Raw genomic sequence first — 8810 nt, 5'->3', positions numbered from 1 at the left:
TTTACACGCATCGGACAAGATTTTTTTCCTCTCCTTGATTATTAACATATTTTACTTTTGGTGTGGGTTGGGGCACTTATTAGCATATTTTACGTTTATTTTACATTTGGTGTGGGTTGAGGCACTTATTAACATGTTTTACTTACGGTGTGGGTTAAGGCACTTAAATTTTTACTTTTGGTGTGGGTTGAGGCATTTATTAACATATTTTCTTTTGGTGTGGGTTGAGACAATGTCTTACACAACTTTCGTTAATAAAATGATGAACCAACCAGCAAACATAAGTCTGAAAAAACAGAATGATGGAAAAAATTTCCCTTTTTTTTTTTGGACTGTCTTCATTTACAAGGTACTATTTCTAAGTCATAATTTAAATGAATAAAAAATAAACCAACACCAACTTTCTTGTGATTATATTTTAATTACTTATCGTAAAAAATAAAACTCATTAAAATTTTTTCAATTTGCAGAACAATTTTTTACATTTCCACGATTCATAACATACATTCTTGTGATAGTATTTTATTTGTCTCCTTAAGGTAACATATTCTGGACTATGATCAAACACGTTTGCTTAGAGAGAGAGAGAGAGAGAGAAACTGATCGATAAAGCCGCACCAGAAGTAAATAAATGTAAAGGCTAAGTGCTAACAGCTTTTCTAGAAGCTCACCACGGCACTGTAGGCCCTAGGCCTCTCTAACCGGATTATTGTAAGCTGTCCTACGCCATCGCGTTTTGATGTTGAGGGGTGGGGCGGGGGTCTCTCTCTCTCTCTCTCTCTCTCTCTCTCTCTCTCTCTCTCTCAAACACATTGTCTTCTTTCCTGATCTCAAAAGAATTCTCTCTCTCTCTCTCTCGCACATTGTCTTCTTTCCTAATCTCAAAAGAATCCTCTCTCTCTCTCTCTCTCTCTCTCTCTCTCTCTCTCTCTCTCTCTCCTTAGATGGTACAATGTTAATTATTATGATGTTATAATTGAAGCTTATAAAATTAAGCGACCAGAAAGTACCCGAAATATCAAATGACGGTTGTAGTTCAAGTTTCGTGCAGTAAATATCTGAATATAAACTAAACTATACAAAAAAAAAAAAAAAAAAAAAAAAAAAAAAAAAAAAAAACTTAATCGCAAATATTTTGAGTCCGTTTGCACCCTGACCCTTCTTCTTCTTCTTCTTCTTCTTCTTCTTCTTCTTCTTCTTCTTCTTCCGAAAGAAATAAGTTTTGCGTTTAAAGAGAGCAGAAAAACGAGCCCCAGAATTGCGGGAAAGTAGGAAGCGGCAATTTGGAAGTGGGGGTCAAATCCCCTGTGGATTACTGAACAGAGGTCATTTGTGCTCTGGTAATCCGGGTTGTGTTTGTCTTTTATGTGTTTCCTTTCGTTTGTGGCGGTTTTTTGCTGAGCTCTGCGTTTTCTTTTGAAGGCCAAGGAAGGGATTTGGTCGTATCGAATAGACTCGGGAGGCGGAAGGCTCTCTCTCTCCTCCGGGCTTTTGAAAGGAAAAAGGGGGCGGGGTGGGGGGGGGGGGGCCGGGGGGGGGGGGACTCTCTATCCTTGTGTGTGTGTGTGTGTATGCACGTGTGTGTGGGGGGGGGGGGGGGGGGTGGTGGTGGCGGTGGTGGTGGTGTAACTCACTATTCATGTCTTATTTTCAGAATTCTTTTTTGAAGAAAATTTCTTGTTTTCTCTCTCTCTCTCTCTCTCCTCTCATCTTCTTTCTCTCGTCTCTCTCTCTATCTCTCTCTCTCTCTCTCTCTCTCTCTCTCTCTCATTGTCAAATCATCTCAAACTTCTGAACAGCAGACATCATCATGTATCGGGATTTGACTTTTCATTATTATTTGTTCCTTGTTCCTGAGTTTTCTTTTTCTTTAAGCTTAGACAATAAATTCCCTTCCCGAATTCCATGATTAACTTTGTCACTTTGTCAGTGTGGCTGTAATATTTCATCTCTTTCATCCGTTGCCACTTGTTAATAGCTTCAGCGTTTTCTAATAAGGAAAGGCTTTTTTTGATTTTTAAAATTTTTTTACTTATTTTTTTTATCAATTTTTTTTTTTTTTGTTAGCTCTGGAACTGCATTAGAATCCAAAGGGATATGTAACATAAATCTGTGGAAGGATTGGAAGATAATTTTCGCTTGACTATTATTAATCTTATTTTTAATAGTGCTAGTGGTATTAAATATCTTACCTTTCTCGTTTTTCTGCTGAATTGATGCTACTTTTTATAAGTTATTGTCTTGAGAATTTCTTTTCAGAGATAGCGTATGTTAAGGTGAATCCTCCATATGTGTGTGTGTTTTTTTTTTCTCTCTCTCTAACTGAATATTAGATCGTTTGGTAAATATTTACGCGTTATGCTCATGAAAACAAAAGCACTTGCATCGGAATAAATAACAGGTAACTGTACAACAAACACATCTCATTCCATGTGCTCTTGTGTGTGTGTGTGTGTGTGTGTGTGTGTGTGTGTGTGTGTGTGTGAGAGAGAGAGAGAGAGAGAGAGAGAGAGAGAGAGAGAGAGAGAGAACAAAATGGTTAATCAAAAACAAACATATCCATTCCTGAGAGACACAGAGTAAAACAAAAAACATCTCTATTCTCATGAGAGAGAGAGAGAGAACCAAAATGGGTAATAGTAAAACAAAACATATCGTTCTTGAGAGAGAGAGAGAGAGAGAGAGCGAGAGAGAGAGAGAGAGAGAGACCCAAAATGGGTAACAATAACAAACACATCATTAGAGAGAGAGAGAGAGAGAGAGAGAGAGAGAGAGAGAGAGAGAGAGAGGCCCAAATTGGGTAAAATAGTAAAACAAACACATCATTCTTGTGTGTGAGAGAGGGAAACAAAAACACAGCTCCATTCTCATCAAGAGAGAGAGAGAGAGAGAGAGAGAGAGAGAGAGAGAGAGAGAGAGAGAGAGAGAGGCCCAAAACAGAAATAAAGAAGGGGCTCAGGCGGGAGGAGGAGGAGGAGGAGGAGGAGGAAAGGATGCTTTTCCTTTAAACCCCTTGACTGCCACTAAAGCCTATTATGAAGACCTCCAGTGTCCATTAAGGGGGATGACATCTCCTTAACCGAGCCATTCCGCGGAACAAATACTGACAAACCGGCCAATAATTGAGATGATGGAACGGAGGAAACGACCTATGCGTCTTACAATCCGGAAGTGTACTTGAAAGACGTGCGCGAACTATAATACGAAGAATATTGAAAAGATAAAAATAAAAACAGCTTGCTGTAGAAGTCTATGAAACGCCTACCCACACACTCTTCGGGGATACGGAAACTTCTCTCTCTCTCTCTCTCTCTCTCTCTCTCTCTCTCTCTCTCTCTCTCTCTTAGTGCTTAAAAATATAAATGAAAACAGCTTGCTGTAGAAGTCTATGAAACGCCTACCTACACAACCTAAACTTCTTGATACAGCTTAGAAAAACTGTAGAAGTCTATGAAACGCCTACCTACACACTCTTCTGGGATACAGAAACTCTCTCTCTCTCTCTCTCTCTCTCTCTCTCTCTCTCTCTCTCTCTCTCTCTCTCTCTCTCTCTCAAACTGGAACAAATCAAATGAAAACATCTTGAAAATAATTGAAGAAGTTCCAAATAAAATCCAAGTGGTCAAGAGACTCATAAAGAAAATATACATAAACCAACATATTCCGACAAAGAAAATGAATAAAGTGAACCTTGTGAATATCCTAATTGATGCATTAGGAAAAAGAATGCCAAAAGCATGTAAACTGTGTAAGGTGTGGTATAGCATAGTTAATCCACAAAACCTAATCAGAAAATGTGCTGCATGCAACATTCCGACCCATCCACAGTGTGCTGAGGTAATGCAAGATATGAGAAAAGACACAAGAATTTTTTGCTCAACATGTCTACCATGGATAGACAATGTTATTAAATCAAGATTGAATGTACAAATAGTTGAGGATGAAGAAGAAGAAGAAGAGGAAGAAGAAGAAGAAGAAGAAGAGGAAAACGTAAGAGAAGTAAACAAAACTGAAATGACAGAAAAAGATAAGGAAAACAAAGAACAAGATAAAAGTATGGATGCAGAGATACTCATTGATACTACATATGAGGCTATAAAGCAGCATACCTACGAAGAAATAAATTACGATATGACAGCACAAAAGAAAATGCCGAAGAGGCTCTACCCAGATCTACACAATGACGGGAAAGAGGAAAAAATATACAAAAAAGACAAAGTCTGCAACCTTTTGAAAAGAGGGAATTGCAGATATGGAGAAAAATGTTACTACAAACATCCTAAGTAAGGTATGTCACAACTATGAAATATAGGTAAATGTGCATTACTTAGATGGATATGAGGATGATTGCAGAGATCTACATCCAAAAATATGCAAAAACCTAAAAGAAGGAAAAGGATGTAAGTTCGACAAAAAATGTAAATATATGCACCCTGTAGCCATGAAAAATAATCAAATAAATAACCAATCAAGCAATAAAATCCAAAATAAGAAAGAAACAAATAAAGAGAGGAATGAAGAATATCAGGTAAAAGAAAAAAGCAAGCCATCAACGAGATATGCAGAGGTGCCAGCAAAAAATTTCAATGCATCAGCTCCAAGATTCTACTCAAGAGATAATAACTGTTTTTATTATGAAAGGGGATATTGCATATATGGAGAAAATTGCAGATTCAGACACAAAATGAATAATTATGATGAAGGAAGAACAAATATTATGGAAAAGTTGGATTTTTTAATGTCAGAATTTTCTCTGGAAATGAAAAAAGAACAACATACAGAACAGGAAAGAGACATGGGAAAATCCTTATTATTACCAATATTAAATGAAGGAGAAAACACGCAAACCATCATAGTGATGAATGCGCAGGGTTTAGTTACGAGTAACTCAAAAAGAAAAATAGAGTACTTAGAAGAACTAACCCAAATTGAAAAGAAAATAGATATAATGAATATAAGTGAAACCTGGTATTCCCAAGAGACTGGGAATGATGATCAAATAAAAGGGTTTCAAACTTATAGATCAGATAGAAAAAAATAGGAATCAAGGGGGAACCGCAACATATATGGGAAAGACAAAAAACAAGGAAAAATATATGAGAAATATAGTAACTCAGAATGTGAACTAATAGCGGTAGAATTTGAATCTGAAAAATTAATGAACATAGTAATATATAGACCTCCTAATACTAAAGAGTTTGACTTAATAATAGAAAAATTGGATGATATATGTAGAAATCACAAGGACTGGACTATTCTCCTATCTGGAGACTTCAACTTTCCTTTCGTAGACTGGAAAGAACGAATAGGAGATTGTGGATGTACTTATACATATAAAAAAGAGAGTAATAGTAGTGCAGAAGATAAGAGGCAATTCGAAAAAGCTATTAGATATGCTACTAGAATACAACATTCAACAAATAAATCACCTGCCAACAAGAAAGAAAATACTTTAGACCTAGTATTTGTGAACGAGGTGAATTATGTTAAAGAAATAATAGTTTATAATGCGAGTATTCAGACCATAATGTCATAGAATTAACAGTCTATTCCAAAGCAAGTGAAAACAGAGATAAGCAAGAAATGAAAAAGTGGGAAGGATATGGAAAATACAACTTCTACAGTAAAAATATAAAATGGTCAGAAATAAATGAAGAATTAAACAAAGATTGGGATAATATTTTCGTAAGTGATGACATAAAGGTAAATATGGAGATATTATATAAAAATATTAGAGAAAATAGTGGATAAATAAATATATACCGAAGAGGAAAAGTAAACATCAGTCATGCATACCAAGAGACAGAAGGATCTTGTTCCAGAAAATCAGAAAGTGGAAAAAAGGTCTAGCAAAAAAAAAAAAATGCATGGAAAGTTATAGAACTAAAAAGTAAGATAGAAAATGCAGAACAAAAGATTATACAATCAAAAGAAAATGAAAAACGGGACTTGGAAGAAAAAACCCTATTAAATATCAAGCAAAATCCCAAACTATTATACTCATATGCGAAGAAGATGAATAAAAGAAGAATAGAAATAGGCCCTCTAAGAATTGAAGGGAGATTAACGAATGAAAAAAAGGAAATTGCAACATACTGGCAGAACGATATAAGAGAGAATTTACCCCTAGAATAGATAATGAAGATAATGATATAGAAGTAAGGGATGAAAATAGTGAATATTTAGCTGACATAGATATTAATGAAGCTGATATTGTGCAGGCTATTAATGAAATTAAAAATGGAGCTGCTGCAGGGCCTGATGGAATTCCTGCTATTTTGTTAAAGAAAGTAGTTCATTCTATCGCAAAGCCACTTGCAATATTATTAAGACAAAGTGTAGATACAGGCAAGATTTATGATGAGCACAAATTAGCATATATTACCCCTACTTTCAAAAGTGGATCAAGACTAGAGGCAAGTCGAATTTATAAGGCCTGTGAGTCTAACATCACATATTATGAAAGTGTATGAAACGGGTAATGAAGAAAAACTATTATGAAACATTTAATAAAAAATAATTTGTTTTAATAAAGGACAACATGGTTTCGTACCCGGAAAAAGTACACAAACCCAACTGTTAGTCCACCGTGAGAACATATTCAAAAATATGAAAAGCGGAAATGAAACAGATGTGGTTTATTTAGACTTTGCAAAAGCTTTTGATAAAGTAGACCATAGTATATTAGCGAAGAAAATTAGAAAACACAATATCGTGGATAAAGTAGGAAGATGGTTAAAGAATTTTTACACAACAGACAACAGATAGTTATTGCAAACGACGAGAAATCGATGAAGCCAAGGTAATATCCGGTGTGCCGCAAGGTACGGTGTTAGCTGCAATACTGTTTGTTATTATGATTGAAGACATAGACAATAATGTTAAGGATTCGGTAGTGAGTAGTTTCGCAGATGACACAAGAATAAGTAGAGAAATTACTTGTGATGAAGATAGGAACGCTCTACAAAGAGACCTTAACAAAGTATATGATTGGGCAGAGGTAAATAGGATGGTATTTAACTCTGATAAATTTGAATCAATAAATTATGGAGACAGAGAAAGAAAGCTATATGCATATAAGGGACCTAATAATGAGACAATCACAAATAAGGAAGCAGTTAAAGACCTTGGTGTGATGATGAATAGGAACATGTTATGCAATGATCAAATAGCAACTCTGTTGGCAAAATGTAAAGCAAAAATGGGAATGTTGTTACGGCACTTCAAAACAAGAAAAGCTGAACACATGATTATGCTTTATAAAACATATGTTCGTAGTCCACTTGAATATTGCAATATGATATGGTACCCACACTATCAAAAGGATATTGCACAAATAGAGAGTGTACAAAGGTCCTTTACAGCTAGAATAGAAGAAGTTAAAGACCTTGACTACTGGGAAAGACTACAATTCTTAAAATTATATAGTCTAGAAAGGAGAAGAGAACGCTACATGATAATTCAGGCATGGAAACAGATAGAAGGAATAGCAGAAAATATCATGGAACTAAAAATATCAGAAAGAGCAAGCAGAGGTAGATTAATAGTGCCCAAAACTATACCAGGAAAAATAAGGAAAGCACACAGGACATTAATCCACTACGCACCAGCATCGATAATGCAGCGTCTATTCAATGCGTTGCCAGCTCATCTGAGGAATATATCAGGAGTGAGCGTAGATGTGTTTAAGAATAAGCTCGACAAATATCTAAACTGCATCCCAGACCATCCAAGATTGTAAGATGCAAAATATACCGGAAGATGTACTAGCAACTCTCTGGTAGACATTAGAGGTGCCTCACACTGAGGGACCTGGGGCAACCCGAACAAGATGTAAGGTCTGTAAGGTAAGGTCTCTCTCTGTTAGTGCTTAAGAATACAAGATAGGATAAGTCCTCCTCTCTGGCTATTAAACAGAACTGCTGTGTTTCTGTCAGTCTGTTACAGTAGGTTCGCATATGAGAACCTTTCGTCCATCTATATTAACCACAAAAAAGGGGGTCGATATAAAGGGTTATATAAGTACCTATAAAAACCTTCAAAAAAAAAAAAAAAAAAAAAAAAAAAAAAAAAAAAAAAAAAAAAGTCGATATACAGGGTTATATAGTACTTTCAACAAACCTATAAGAACCTTCAATCCATATACATCAAACAGAAAATGTCGATGCAATGAGCTAGATAATGCTTTCAACTAAACCAGGCCTTCGGGAAACACACAGAAGAAGAAGAGTTACACGATCAAGCGCAACAGTGGAAAACCAGAAGTAGACAAAGAATCCCGGAGGTTTATCAGATCTAGCCACAGCATAGGGATAGTATATATTGCGTCAAATTCAATTTTCTTGACATCCTCCTCCATCCATCTTGCATTATATTTGATAATAAGGAAATTCAAATTCTCTCCTCTCTCGTCATTTGGAGCACAGCCTAATTTGTCGGTGGTCGGTGTTGGTGTGTGTGGTGTGTGTGTATGTGTGTGTGTGTGTTATTGCTCATACTGCCTAATATAACTAGAAAACCTCATTTTTAGTTTTCTGAAAAGAACACTAATTTGCCCACTTTGTTCGTTCGTCCGCACTTTTTGTCTGCCCTCAGATCTTAAAAACTAATGAGGCTAGAGTGCTGCAAATTGGTACGTTGATCATCCACCCTCCAGTCATCAAATCAACGTACCAAATTGCAGTCCTCTAGCCTCCAGCAGTTTTAATTTGATTTAAGGTTAGTTAAGGTTTCATGGGCCCCAGCTCATACTGCATTATACGGAGACCACTGAAACCGACGGCGGATGGGGGGCCCGCCGGATGGACACT

Source organism: Macrobrachium nipponense, chromosome 6, assembly GCF_015104395.2.
Source record: "Macrobrachium nipponense isolate FS-2020 chromosome 6, ASM1510439v2, whole genome shotgun sequence".
In the NCBI taxonomy this organism is placed as follows: domain Eukaryota; kingdom Metazoa; phylum Arthropoda; class Malacostraca; order Decapoda; family Palaemonidae; genus Macrobrachium; species Macrobrachium nipponense.
The sequence above is the reverse complement of the archived record's forward strand: the minus strand, read 5'-3'. Positions refer to the sequence as shown.